This window comes from Vicugna pacos, chromosome 1 (genome assembly GCF_048564905.1).
Source record: "Vicugna pacos chromosome 1, VicPac4, whole genome shotgun sequence".
NCBI classification, from domain to species: Eukaryota; Metazoa; Chordata; class Mammalia; order Artiodactyla; family Camelidae; genus Vicugna; species Vicugna pacos.
The window spans coordinates 95,821,328-95,835,342 of NC_132987.1; the positions used below are offsets into that span (position 1 = coordinate 95,821,328).

The window sequence follows — 14,015 nt, forward strand, 5'->3', positions numbered from 1 at the left end:
CAGTAAAGCTCTTATTTTTGGGTTAACCTGTGCCCCTCTTTTGTTCTTCAGACAAAGAATTACCACAGTGTGGAGTACTGATGAAATTTCCTAGGGCACAGCTCCTGTGTTGAGGACTTAGCATGTGAGATTAATTCACAGGGAATAAAGGAAAGGGCCCTGACATTAAGGGGGCATGACACAGCCTATGGTTAAAAAACCAGGTAGGAATATAAACAAAACAAAACAAAAAAGACTCTCTGGCAATATCACTGGCATTTTCCTAATGGCCAAAGCACTGCAAGCATATACTTAGAATACTTCAATTTATTGATTTGAGGAAAAAAAAAAAAGCAAATTGAAGAAACAGGATTGTTCCCTAAATTTAGGAATGGTGGGTGTGGTGGAGTGTTTCTAATGGGACTGACTAATTGGTTGGGTCATTCTGCTTTGCTTTTGTTTTTGTTTTTTAATCTCAGTTTTTACTGTTCTTTTTCAAGCTGAAAATATTCCAGCCAAATGTTATGGGGAGGTTTATGAATTCATTAATAATAAGTAGTTCAACCTCGAATATCCTTGTGACTTTTAATTTCTAGCAGCTTTTATGAAACACTGTGATTTCTAGTATTTTTTACCCCTAGATTTCAAAGTAGCACTTTTAGGATGTGCCTATAATTACTTCTGCTAAAAATTGACCATTTTAGGGGTTCACTGTGTATTCACTACACAGTCCACTGAAAATCAAAACACATAGGAAAGGCATATGCTTTTCTGCAGCAATGACTTTAAAGTCTGAAAAATCACTCACAATGAATTTACAACTGAAAATATCATACCTGTGTTTGTCTGCCTATTCATGTTACCAGCATGCAAATACTCATTCAGTATTAGTTTGTTTTCTTTACATTTTACACTGCAGAAAGATCTCTTGCTGATATTTTTTAGTGAGACAGTCTTTCTTCCAGACATAAAGAGATGACCTTTTATGACCCAAAGATTTATCAAGTCAGCAGTCTATTCCCTGGGGCTAGCATCTCCAGCCTCTTCCTCTGCCAGTCACGTCTGTTGAAGGACTTTGCCAAACCCCATGAGGAAATGGACTAATCTACTTGTTCCAAAGAACAAGAATGACATCTTTACCAGCTGTACTTTGTCTATAGAGGAAAGAAGCTAATAAAGGATGAAATACTTTATCCACTTGTGAAAGATACGATGCAATGTTTTTATAATAAAGGACCCAGAGGGTAGCTGTGAGGAAGCAGCCACTCTGAGAAGACAAGGCTTCATTATTGGGAACAAAGAAGGAGAAACTTATTATGATGAACTCAGTGAGATCAATGTATGTAAAAAGGACATTCCCTTTTGTCAGTTTATTTATTTTTTTCTTGATACAGTCACGTGGCTGTGACTTTCTGGAATCATTGTGCCACAATTGGTTTCTGGCCTCTTGTTTTGATATGGTAAAGGTTTGAGTGCACCTGCAGTTAGGTCCAATTACTTGTGAGTCGTGAGGTAGTCCATGTAAACGACGGCTGGCGAAAACATTACAGAGGCGGCGTGTCAAAGACTCCTTGGAAAACTAAGCAATGTAAAGACTAGGCAATTATCATCAACGCTAGTTTTTAGATGGGAAAAGACAGCTACAGCCACAGCAGTAGCATTCAAAATGAGCTCCCAAGTAAGTAGGAGTAAAAGTAATCCTGGGGGTTAACCAGATTTACAAAGGATGCTGCTGGGCGACCTAATGAGAGGCAGCTCGGCTAGGACACTTTTGCCATGGAGCTTAAGTAAGCCTCTTAAATTTTTTATTCTTCAGGTCAGTAAAATAAATAGAATTTCTGGACTGTTTCCTGTCGGTGTATTAATCAATTTTCATTGTCCTTTTCTCATGCCTGAATAATAATGCTCAGTTGTGCTGTTAAGTCCTGCAGTGTCTAGGAAATCTTGTATCTTATGATGTGGTTCAGAAGAAAACATATACTCACTGTTTTTTAAGTGTTATTAGTTATTTTCTAAATTCTCTCTGGTTCTTTATGAGGTTGGCATGTGCATATTTATACAAGTAAAGGAGAGAGCTAAGTGTTCAAAAATACAGCCAGTAACAACCAACTGTGATCCACTACTAAGTGAAATCTTTGCATCTAATAAGGTACCAGTATGTGACATATAGGTTTGTAACATTTAATATGTGAACGTTAAAAAAATTCATAGATGCAGAGGAAAGATTGGTGGTTGCCAAAAGTAGGAACTGGCATGGTAGGCGAAATTAATGAAGGTGGTCAAAAGATACAAACTTCCAGTAATAAAATAAGTCAGCCACAGCATGGTGACTGTAGTTAGCAGCACTGTGTTGCATATTTGAAAGCTGTTAAAAGAGTAGATCTTAAAAGTTCTCATTACAAGAAAAAAATTTATAAATATGTTTGATGATGGGTATTAAATAGACTTCTTGTGGTCATTTCTCAACATATGCATGGATCAAATCACCTTGTTTCATGCCCAAAACAAATACAGTGTTATATGTCAATTACCTCTCAACAAAAATGATATAAAATTAAGTGATAAAAAATGAAAAGGTTAATCTTAAAGATAATTAACTCGATACTATAGTAAATAATCTACCAGTTAGGCATAAAAATATAAAGTTCTGTATTAATTCTTGCAAGGGCTTTTTCTATATCAAATGTAATCAGATCGGTAGCAGTAAATAATACTGTCACAACATGATTTTCCATAGAACACCGATATCTTCAGGAATGATGCCACTATCTTTGAATAAGAGTACTAAATTTAACAGGAAAACTTTTCTGAATGCAGAGTAATTAAAACACTATGTAGGGTATAAATCTTGTTTACTTTCTGCCTCGGATGCCAGTTATAATACATATTTTAGTTTGACCATCTGACTGAAACATCTGTTACCTGTTTTGTTCCGGATTCTGAAAGCTTCCTTTGCAGGGTGGCTGATCCCCACTATGTGTTTTATGACGTGCAAGTGGCACCACAGCACATAGCAGATGTTCCTCAGCGTTGCTCTACATGCCTTTTCATTGACCGAGGCTGCAAGTCTTCCTCTAATTCATGAAGTAACATAAGATTTTTCAGTAATCTTGTTTTAACACCTCAAGGCCATCCACAGAAAAATCTCCTTTGGTTACAAACACATAAGGAGAAGCATATTTGCAACGTTGGTTTTAAGAGAAAAGACCCGTACTTCTAACCAGTTTCTCAGGATATTTTTACTACTTGGGCTTGAAGAAGAGCAGAAAGACAAAATAATAGTAAGTGAAAAAGGCAATAACAACATAGCTCGTCTTAATTCTGTTTTGTGAAAAGAGAGCAAAATCATAAACCTAAGGAGGAAATAAGATAGCAGCTCCAGTTTAGGTAGTATCAACCAGGTGGTCCATGGTTTATGTATCCAGCTAAGGAATTAAGGATCATAGAGATGAGGTCATGTCCATCAAGTCAAGGTAAAGTATGTAAATGCAGTCTGTGGCTCCCTACTGCTAAACCCCATGTTCTTTTCCCTCCTTTCTGTCATTGTTGTCATCAGAAAAGTTTCTCACTCCTCTAACAAATAGCAAAGTATGGCCACGATCAACAATCAGCACTTCCTTTCCACTATGCCTGGGTCTATGTTTATGCCATTACTATACCCTCCTCACCCTCCTTGAATTCCAACTGGACTTGGCACATTCCTTGATGTATAATGTTGTGAAGGTGGCTTCAGAGACTGGATGGGAAAAAAAGCCTTGCGCTGTTCACCTGCGTCTCTTGGAAGACCCAGAGGGAAACCAGCTGTCATGGGAAAAGTCTGACTATCTTGAGGATGCCGTGCCATGGCGAAGACCAAGCTACCCATGTGGAGAGGCCTGAAAAGGAAGACAGATGCCCAGGAGCCACCAGCTTCATTCCAGCCCAGTCCCCATAATATGAATGAAGAAACCATCTTGAACATTCCTTCCTTAGCAGACAGCATGTGGAGAAAAACCAAGGGTCCCAGAGGACAGATAGAACTGAAGCCCTAGACCCAGGGATACAGTCAAGTCCATTTACAACCATGTGAATCCCCTCAGCTAAGGACCAATAGAGGGAATTTTGGAGGCATAAAAGTCATCCCTGATAGACTCTGCTCAAACTCCTGACCCATAAAATTGTATATATTGTGAAGATTTTGAGGCTTTTAACTACTAAAATTTGGTTGTTGGCTTTACATAGCAATAGATAACCAAAATCGTGGTGTTCTGAGAAAGAATGTTTACTGTTCAAGGTGCCATATTTATCATCCACTAATTCTCTAAATCTTTTTTATATCTAGTAATGGGAGTCATTTTTAATACTATTCTTAAACGTTTGTTAATTTCTTTTTGAACAGCCTGCTTTTGTATGCTCAAGAAGGAATAAAGAAACAGTCTGTATCTAAGAGGAAGCAGGATGGAAACACTTAAAACTATTTTAAGAGTGGAAGTCCCAGAAGTCACCTCCAAATAAATAATTTTTAAATGATTTTTTGAGTATAAAAATCAATCTGCTCTCTTGTCATTTCCATCTCTCAGGTTATCTTTTATCAGCAGTTACAAAACATACTGAGACGTACACATGATCTGTAGAAGCCATACTTGATTTAGAAGAAATTAAAACGCGCTATATCCCTCTTTCACTATTGTCAGTATCTGAAAAAAAGCACTGACATAAAAACTACCTAGAGACTCCCTTTCTCATTCCTATTTATTCCCTAGACTGTCAAAAATGCTCAGGAATCCTAATCCACACATTTTGATTAGGTTCTAAACCATATGACTTCAGGCAGAAAGATATTTCAACCAAATTGGAGGCCCTTAGGGAGAGCAGGGCTGCTCAGCCTAATTTATTCCATGTCCATAGCCACAGGGGCATAATATCTCAATGAATAAATGCACCTATTTAATGATTCTTACATTAGTTTTAGTAGTCACAAAAGGTGCTATATTTACAAGAATAGAAACCGCAATTCTTTTTTTTTTTCTTTTTCAGAATCAAGTACACGTTAAGTGGAAGGAACAAAAATTTAAAGGAACTAAGACTATTAGCTAAAGATTTCTCCACCCAAGTGGGAATTCAGGTCTTTGGGAATTGGGGCTTGAAAGCAGAGATCATCTGTGAATGATTTTAGAAGTAGACAGAATTCCCCATAGGAAATTAAAATGTGGTCCAAAGTGTGATTTGTGCTACATGTTCTTGTTAGAATAATAGTTCCTTACCACTTGAAGACTATTTTAGAATAAGGAAGGGATACATGAGTTTGGTGCCTAACTTGATCAACTGAAAGCTTTTATTTATTTTTTTAATCTAGTCCTTTGACCTGTGTCTGTCTAATGGTTTTTAATGACTGTGATGAAAGCAGCGGCACTGTAGTTGCCGGATGCACCCGGTGTTTAGTTTTGCACTCCTTCCTTCTACCATAAAGACGGGCTCCACTTGAAACAACTCACCATAAAACCAGACTGTCACTCCATTGTCTAGACCAGAGGTCCACAAACTTTTTCTGTAGACAGTCAGATAGCAACCATTTTAGGCTTTGAGGGTCACCAATTCTGTCACAACTTTCTGTCTTTGTAGTGAGGGCAACCAGAAACAAGGCAGACGTCACCTACAGGGTGTGGCTCTGTTCCAGCAGAGGCTGCAATTTCATCTCTGGTCTGGAGGTTTCTGGAAGCAATCAGGTTTTCCTGGGGAACTCATCCTGTCTCCAGGAGACCAATTCAAGATCTGATTACAAAGCCTAATGATTAGGAATTAGTGGCTAAGAAAGACGAGAAAAAATAAAATTTCAGGGGGAGGGACACGAAATTAAAACAGGACAGAAAGCAGCGAGTTTATGGTGATTAGTGGATAAAGGAGGACTCACGTGAATACGCTGTTTCTCTCGTTGGAGAGCGTATGAAGGCTCTACGGCAGAAGTGGAAACTTCCTCAGAAAGGTGTGTCGTAACTATTCCTGTTCTTAACACTCAGGAAATTGCGGCCGAAGAGCTGAAGTAAATTTCATAAGGTCAAGAGCTAGTCAAATACAGAGCCTGCACTGGAAGCCAGATATACTTTTCCCTCAAAGCCACACTCCTTATATATGATTTGTTGTCCTCTAACTTCACTGAAATCTTTATATAAAAGTGGGTTCCAAAGCTTTGATCCAGGTAACAGCACCATATAGCAACAAGCGTCTTTGTATAATTAACCATATGCTTCTTTATATTTATATTAGAGCCCACTAATATGGAATGGGACACCAATAATGGCTTTTAAACTCCATCAGAGAAAAAAGATAGGTCCATTTTGATATTGCTGATAATCTAAACCATCCCAGTGCTTCTCAGCATGTTGTCCTACATCCCAGTAAATAATATTCAAAGTAGCCCTTTGGATAGTTTTCCTTGAGGCTAAGAATTGTGAGAATAAATAAATACCTATTTTAAGTTCTTTGCAAAATATATTTCCATCCTGTAAACTTGTCTTTAATTCTGACATTTCCTGCAAGGTAGCAGCATTCCTTAAAGCAACTGGGACAAATTAACTTCAAATCATGGTAGTAGTTTTCATAATAATGTCACTGTGCTTTGATTGGCACTGATATATAATATAATGTAATATAATATAAATTAACATCATATAATACAATATAATTTATATGTATATACATACACGATATGCATTTATTACATATAATGATTAGAATAATAGTTCTTGTTTTGTGTCATATATATTATATATTATGTTTGTAAAACACTATTGTTTATTAGTATGATGTTTTATATACATTGATATAATACTTAAAATCAGACTAATTCTAACAATTAATAGAAATTATAGTAAATAGAGCTATACAGGTGCACTAACAAAAAACAGTATCTGAGATTGCAAAGACCAAAATCTAGAGAAGAGACACAGATAAAAAACAAGATTGGCACGCAACCCATGCCTGAATGTATCTGCCTAGGGAAGGGGTGCTAAAATAATGGATTTAAGTGAAAGGTTCCAAAATCAGATTTTTCTTTTATTTGAAAAAGATAAATCTCCACACAGTTAAATTGATACCTATCATAAAATTAAATTCGCATAAATATCACGGAAGATGCATGTGCTTTCTCTCTGTCCAAATAATTGTAAGTGCCAAGAGCAGCATGTACCAAAATAAGCAAGCCTCAGTGGGTTTACTTATGCAAACTGACATTACAGGACTGCCAAGATGACTACATTCTAGTGTTATCAGAATTCATGAAATGCAGCTTGTCTCGAGTTCCGAAGAACTCCTTCTGCATTTCCAAATTAGATTCCACTATTCTATATAGACGCTTTGTTGGGGAAATCTAAATTTAAGTTGTATCCAATTTATAACCTTTTTTCTTCTTAAGAAAAGCAAATGCATTGCTAACCTATTCTTAAATCTTATTAAAAGTATTACATTACCTTTTCTTTTATTAATTTAAAACCTATCTGATGGAGTAGTCTAAAACTGCTACAGAATTTAATTGGTTTGGGGCTGTTAAAATCCAGTTCTGCTCAGCAATGTAATATGCATCAAATCACGGGTTTCTGATAGAAACAATGAATCCAAATTTAAAATTTCAGATTATCCTCATTTTGCGTTGACTCTGCACACAAAATGTTTAGGTTCTGGTCTTTTTTTGTTTTTAGACATCCACAATATCAATAAAGATGTCGAACATACATAGAACACTTCAGAAACAGAATACAGCTGGCATTTCAGCCAGAAAGACAATTTTCCTTAGGGGCTCTTTCATTGCTCTAACACTAATCTGTGACAAAAAGGTCTTGTCAGATTCTTATTGCATTTAAGAAGCTTTTGGTGAGATTTGTATTGATCTGGAATAAGGCAACTGACAACATGGCAATAAATTTTTACTACTTAGTACTGATCAATATGTGTTTTCCCCTCAAACTTTTTTTCAGCAAATTGTCTCAAATTTTTCTTTTTTTCAAATATGGCCAAGCTACTTCTAAATTAATAATATCTTATTCAAAAGGTTACACACCTTTTGAACAGGGGAGAATCCATTATAGTAAGATCTGCATTGCTCTGGGATCAATTGTATCTAATATGATGTATATAAAATATACACACACAGAAGCAAACACACGCACTCAAATAGATACAGATAACACAGGACTGACAGACAGCTAAGGACCTCTATACATTGTTTTCCAAACTGATTGCCATATTTATGTGTAAACTGTCTGCAGGCCATATTAAGATTATAGGGATTTGTCGGAGCCTGCCGACAATCGATCAGGTCCAGAAACCTGTGCTGCAGGACTGAGAAAAGGAAAGACGTAACAAAAAGACAGCAAGACAAGAAAAGTTGGGGTTGAGAGGGTCTCACTCTAGCCCGCAAGACGCTAGGTCAAGAGTGGACGACGAGTTTATTTCTTGCAGTTAATTTATATGATTTTAACCCATTAGCTCATACATTCCTGCATGTAGGTAAAGGTATTGTTTTAAGGCACATTAACAACGTGTACTAAAATCATTAACTTGTATATTGTTACAGGCATCATTATTGTTTACAGTTCTTGTAAAACTAAGATTAAGAGTTCCTGGAACCAAGATGATAAGCTAAGACATTGTTCCTCTAGGCTAACATCGTGACTCGTGTATATTTAGCTCAGGTGATTGTTTTCTAAGAAGATCACTGATTTGTGTGCCGATCATCTCTCTCCCTCTGAAGGTCCTTTGTGACTTAGTAAGTAGCTCAAGGATATTTCCTCAGGCATTAGCACACCTGGTGCATTCTTTAGTAAAAGGGGTGGCGGGACAGAGATTGTTCTGACTCAATTGACCTTTGAGCCGGGCGCCCCGCACTGTGGGAGTTTAGGCCCAAGTTTTGTGCTCGGCAGCCTCAATCTCAGAGCCTGGCGCCCTGCACTTTGGGGTTTTACGCCCAAGTTTTGTGCTCGGCAGCCCTCCGTCACGAGCGGCTCCCCGCAGGGATTATCAATGCATGACACAAAGTTATTTATTATCCCTAAGTACATGGTGCAGAATTGAGATGAATGAATAAACATACCATCATAATTTTACTTACACATAGATTTGATGACTTACTCTCTTCTTTTATATGCCTTAAATACTGGAGGTTTTAAAGAAGTATCATGTGATTTCTATTGTTTATAGAAGCCTTTTTTTGCATTTCTCTTTTCTTTTTGTGTTATCTTGACATTAACATAACTTTTCAAATTCACTTCTCTATTAATCATATGCCAGACTATGAAGACATTTAGGCTCAATTAGAAGCAGAAGGAATAAGAAAACAATTTTCTTCAACAATGTAGTGTGACACCAGACATTGTAAGAGTAGGTGTGATACAAAATTCAACATTTTGATTATGGTATATGTTTTAAAGAATTTCTGCTGCATATACAAACATCTTCCGGCATGTAATGCCTAAGAATTGTCTTATTTTAGATAAATTACCTGAGTGTAAACCTTTAGAACAATAGGGTTTATAAAATAGTTTAGACAACTGAAATCTCAACAGGAGAAAGGGCTATCAAATCCATTTTATTAGTTGAGGACACATAAACATTTAGGCTCTAGAGAGCAATGAAATGTATTCTCATTCCTTTCATGTCCTAAAAAGTTGATTTTATCCAGTAAATTTCATATAACCTGAAATATAAAACTGAACATTTTAATCACACACTTTTAAAAAATGATTATTTATTACATATAGCTTTCATCTTTAGATTGTTTCAGGAAGTTTCTAGAAACATTATCAACTTCTGAAATTCTCTTTTTTTTATTTTTATTTAACTGTCTCTGAGATATTTAGTTGATTCTCTTCTCTGTTGTGGTAGGAATAGGGTCCTGGTTTCAGACTGATGTCATACTTATGAGACACCACAGCCTTCACTTAGCACTGAATTTACTTAGCTCTAAAGAATGCCACCAAGCAAGAAGCAACACAGCATACAGAGCAACAGCACAGCAGTAATCTCATGGCTACCAGACACAAATTCTGATGTCACAGTCCCTCCACATTTGGGTCCTGCACTGTCCAAAAATATGGGGCTGATTTGGCACAGGCAATACAGTGCAGGAAAGCCATTCACTCTTGGATCCCTTCATCTTTGTATACATTGCTTGTCATGTACCCCCTCCCCTGGGAAAAGGATTTGTTCCCATTCTCAAATGGAACAGATTCTCATCAATGCCTGGTATATGTCACTGAACTTGATCATTAGATACAAGTAATTGGTCCAGTGATAGTCCTTACCTGGATTCTATTTTATTTCGATCTGGTATTTGTATCTTCTTAGCAATTGTTTTAGTTAATGCTGCAAGAAAGATTCAAACAAGGCTCAAAGCATCTGACCTATCTGAGGCTATAGAAAAAGACTCAAAATTAGCTTATAACCTTATACTTCCACTTAGAAATTCAATTTAAGTATTTTAAGTGCTAAAATGAGGAAGCATCACTGACCCTGTAAAATAAACAGTGAGAGGATAATTAAGCTCTAATAATAAACCATTGTGTTTTTTATTATTTTATTCAAGATGTTTGATTTTTTAATATTTTTGTTTTAGAACTAAAAAATGAGGTCATAAGCACAATTTGTAGACTTCTTTCTAGAGATACTTGATTATCTTTCTATGTAAAAACAAGCTATAATAATATCTTGGACTTGTGTAATATCTTTCTTTCAAATGATTATAAATACTCTACTAGAGAAAGGTCCTTCAATTAAATGTTTAAGAAAAATTTGCACAATGCTATTCAGATGGAGTTGTATTTAAGGCAAGATGGAATACCTTGTAATTGTTTTTTTAATGTTCTGTCAAAGTTCTATGTAGATAACACTAAAAAATGGTGGTTGAAATATGTTTTAAATCATATTAAAGATTACAGCCTAACTGACAAAAAATAGTATGAAAATTCAATGGAAACAGAAAAAAATAATATCAGAGTGTGAATCTACAGAATGAAGGAACACTGATGTAGGAATCTGCCCTGAGTTAACTGCCAGTCTTGCTGGCTTACTGCCTGGATTTTAATGGGCCACATGTCAAGAACAGGAAGTGATACCTAATGCCCTTGAAGGGTGAGAAACAGGATTTGAAATCCTAAAGAAAGTCGGAACCCTTGAAGTACAGTATGTTAAGTATGAATTGTGGTGGGAATGGAGAAGACACTTAATAGAGAAAGACACTGAGGAAACTTTCCGAGCTTGGCCTTAGTTATAGAGGAGTGTGAGGAGAAAGTAATTTCTTTTTTTTAAGTATTTCATGGTAACTCTTACCTCAGGCAAATAATAAGTTATGTGAGAGCCCAGAATTCACAATAATTTTATCCTCTGAAAATACCCAAGTAAAAAGTGTAAAGTGGTTCGTCATTGACAGGGCCTCCAAAAGTAAACAAAAATCCTCTCTGAAGGGAAGCATTTAGATTCAAATCACCAAGAATATCTACAGAGAAAATTTCAAGAAAAGGAGCTTATATTAATATTAGAAATTCTGAACATTTGAGAAAGCAAGCCACAATGAGTTGAAGCAGAAGAAAAACAAACTATAGAAGGAGAACTATAAATAATACAGAATTATGACATGCAGAATTTTTTTAAAAAGTTAACAGATTTGAAGTAATTAAGAATAATTTTTAAAAAATATAAGAAAGATGGGCTATAAAATGCATAAGGTGAATTTTAGAAAGAAAATTAAAAATTATAAGTGAAATGATAATAGAAAAAAATCCATAGGCAGGTTGATTCTTTCTATGGTAATGGAGGACTAATTTGATTTGGACCATTCTTCTTGCTGAGAACAAGTGAGACAGGAAGGGGGCAGGGCACAGCCATTCAAGGAAAAATACAGCAATTAACATCAAAATGGTGGAGGATTCAACCCCCAGTAGGCCTTGAGGCTTAAGATGGTTAGAGATTTGACTTCTAGCAGAACTTGAGCTTCATTATATGCTCGTTGTAATATATTAACATGGTGAATAACACACCCACAGGCACCATGACAGTCCCAAGGCTACTGACAAAAGATCAAAGAGTGGGAAATACCCAACTTCCTGGGAATCCCAGCCCCTTCCCCAGGCTAGTTAGACTGCGCCTTCCACTTACTAGTATATGAAGCCACCAAGCCTGTAAGAACTGGCAACACGGCGCCTCGTGGCCGCTGCCCTCTCTCTCTCCCACTTCGGAGACGGCCTGCACTCTGTCTATGGAGTGTGTACCTACTTTTACTCTAATCTGAGCACCCAACCCCCACACCTTGTGGCCTTTCTCTTGCCTTTCGATGTATCTCTCTAAATAAATCTACCTTTACTCAACTGCGGCTCACTCTTGAATTCTTTCCTGTACAAAGCCAAGGACTCACACTTGGTGGGGCATGTCCCAGGGGCTCAACCGAAGCCTGGGACATGGCCCTCCTTATGCCCCACATCCGTTTTTCCTGCATCACAAGTAGAAAAAATGAACAGGAGCAAAAGATGAATAACTGGCTCTAGGTACTGGAGAGCGGCCCAAGCAGCAAAGACTTACGAGGTCAAGACCCTGGAGGGCCAGAAATCCGGGAGAGGTGAGTTTGTCTTACTCCATTCAAACTGCTGCAACAAAGTGCCACCGACGGGGGGCTTTTATAAACAATGATTTATTTCTCACAGTTCTGGAGGTTGGAAGTCTGACCTCAGGGGGCCAGCCTTGTGGGGTTCTGGGCAAGGCTCTCTTCCAGGTTGCAGACTGCCAGTAACTGGCTCCTGTGTTCCTGGGTGGAGGAAGGGGCTGGACATCTCTCTGGGGCCTCGTTTATAAAGGTGATAGTCCTGTTCTGAGCGTAGAGCCCTCGTGACCCAGTCTCCTCCCTAACGCCCTGCCTCCTCGTACCACCATCTCTGAGGGCTAGGATTTCACATACGAGTTTAGAGAGGACGCAAGCATTCACAGCAGAGCAGAGCCGTGCGTGTGATATGCTTTTCCCCCTTGAGACGTTTACCTTTTCCAAAAACAGTGGCAGGCTCTCAACAAAATCACACAACCAACATTGGAATTCATTGGGAAAGTTGGGAAATTGGAATTCAGTTCCCACCAAGGAGACAGGGCTCTAAAACAATAAAGGCTTTTGGTTTTTACTGCTGTTTGGTATTAGCAGCAGGACTGGAAAATATAACAAGAAACTAAATAGGAAACCTAGCAAGAGACCCACAGATCCTGACAGCTGCTAGAGCAGGTTTCGCTAATAAGTGGAGAGAAGAGGGCATATTCAGTAAAGAGCGGGTGGCAGGAAAAATTGTTAATCCATAAGGAGAACACAGAAAACAAATTTCTATCCTTCCTCCACGCTAGGCTTTGTAGCATCAGTCTAATAACTTATACTTTCTTAATAATATCCCCTTGGCCCTATTGGAATAAATTGCAATTTCCTTTAGATCTCTTCTTAGATCTTTTAAGGATTATTAACACACAAACCCAAAGGGTGGAAAGAATTAGCTATAAATGAACCAAGGACATAACTCTGGAAGGCAAAATTTAAACCATTTTATCTTCAAATCTTGGATAAAAAATATTTCTTAAAATGAGATGCAAATTTATAAAAAGAGTGGACAGATAAATCCACTTATTAGGAGATGTGATATTGTTACTATAATATACAGGGTATACAAATTATTCATACAAATTTATAAGAAAAAAGCAAGTCAAGGAAAAAGTGGGCAGAAGACAAGAATAAGCATTTCCGCAGGGTCAATTTCATTAGTAATCAGGAAATGCAAAGTAAAACCAGGATAAGCTACATCAACTTGGTTCTTCTTAACTTAGCAGAAGTTAAAACCTCTCAAGATTCCCAGTGTTACCAGTGTTATGAACAGTTGCTAGGAATAAACATTTGCTAGGAATATAAATTGGTCCGCTGCTTCGGAAAATAAACATTTAGGCAGTCGCTACGAAAATTGAAATCACATATATCCTATGACACAGCAATTCTGTTCCTAGTTATATACATAGTAGAAATGTGACTGGTTTATTCTAAGTGGTCAGCA

The 14,015-nt window shown here is 37.2% G+C and overlaps 1 long non-coding RNA gene across 1 annotated transcript in view; it reads left to right on the top strand.

The window, feature by feature from the left end:
* LOC140699333 (uncharacterized) overlaps nt 1-4,416 on the top strand; it is a 73,288-nt gene extending 68,872 nt beyond the window's left edge. Inside the window, exon 4 of the long non-coding RNA XR_012077437.1 lies at nt 4,358-4,416. This is a non-coding gene — a long non-coding RNA (uncharacterized lncRNA). The remainder of the gene's footprint in view (nt 1-4,357) is intronic.
* Nucleotides 4,417-14,015: the final 9,599 nt, after the last annotated feature.